Below are 1,515 nucleotides of genomic sequence, written 5' to 3'. Positions count from 1 at the left end.
AACTAAAAGGAAAGAGCCCTGCTTTGTTTTTGTGCGAAAATCAGTGAGGTTGTAAGCTGAGTTCATCGGTGGGTATGCTACTTTTAGCATGTGGGAGGGGCACTAGAATGTGACACAATCTTGGATCATGAATGTTGCCTGGTAATTCTGCTTGCTTTCTGTATCCTGGTATCATGGGCCAAGGACAAGAGAACAGCTTCGAGAAAGTGTTATCATGGGACATTACAGTCTCCCAAGTTAACTGTCTCCTAAAACTTTTCATGACAGCATTTGATACGCCTAACCAAGTCATAGCCAAATCTCTGGAATTTTGCCTACAGCTTTTACTGGTTACCAAATTCAAGATTCCCTAATTTTCAGAAAACATAGTCTGTGGAGAAACAGTCCAAAGGTTTCTCTTTATGAATGTTCTCTATCCTAAGAAGTAAAGCTATGGAACAAAAGATAATAAGACTCACAATTTTTCTTCAAAAGGTGAGTTTTCCATTGTTAACTTCCTTCAGGATGGCGATAATCCATTTGTTAGAGTAGACCTAGGGATTATTGGATTGGAAGCCATCTCATTGGAGGCTGCCGTCCAACATTAAATATGTGATGTCTTCTAAAGCCCTGCATGCGCAATGACATATCAGCATTTAAACCACTTACTACTCAACTCTGCGATTAAATAAGGGATGAATCTGGTTTTTTCACAGAAACATGTGGGAGTCAAGTGAGAGTCAACTGTGTCGAGTTGAAATTACAGACCATTTCATCCTCTGATTATGTTGTTATTTGATTATTAAAATAGGACTTTAGATAATCGATGATCAGTGGATATTGGTTCCACGATGTGGGAGTCAATTATTATAGAACATCTAAGTCTTAATTAAGTAGTTAAAATATTAAAATTAATCACGACAGGATCGTTCACGAGTCTGGTTGGAGCCATGTTAGGGAAGTGGATGATGTTATATGTACTCATTATTTGATTATTAAATCATATAAAACAATGATTATGTCATCCATGAAACCTGGAATTTGGTGCCACAGATCATCTAATTACATGAATAAAGTATTTAAATTGTCAATTCTTGTTAATACCCAAGATGATGTAAATGTTTGTATAGTTATGTAAACCTAAATCTTCCATTCCATGAAGAGACCTGTAAAGCACCCTCTTGTGGCGGTAATGTGCAATATCATCACATTTCATGATTCACTGTTTCAATTGATGATGATGACATCCTTCACGACTGGCGTCTGTCCATGCTTCCCTGCCAGTTAAACACTACATCACCTCTTTATTGCGACAGTTAGCTATTACTGACTTATTTAATTCTTTGAATTATTTAAACGACAGACAATGCCAACCCATCACCGATTAAGAATAGGGTGCAAATATCTGTCAGGGAGAAGTTTAGGAAAGTTGTAGACATGGGCAGAGCATTTTCTGAATGATCAATGCATCTCACATTGTACTAGGGATTTTAGATGATAGAGTCCAGAAGCAAAGCTGCTGATGCCCATGCTGCA

Source organism: Phodopus roborovskii, unplaced genomic scaffold (genome assembly GCF_943737965.1).
Source record: "Phodopus roborovskii unplaced genomic scaffold, PHOROB, whole genome shotgun sequence".
Taxonomy (NCBI): Eukaryota; Metazoa; Chordata; class Mammalia; order Rodentia; family Cricetidae; genus Phodopus; species Phodopus roborovskii.
Note: the sequence above shows the minus strand (reverse complement) of the source record.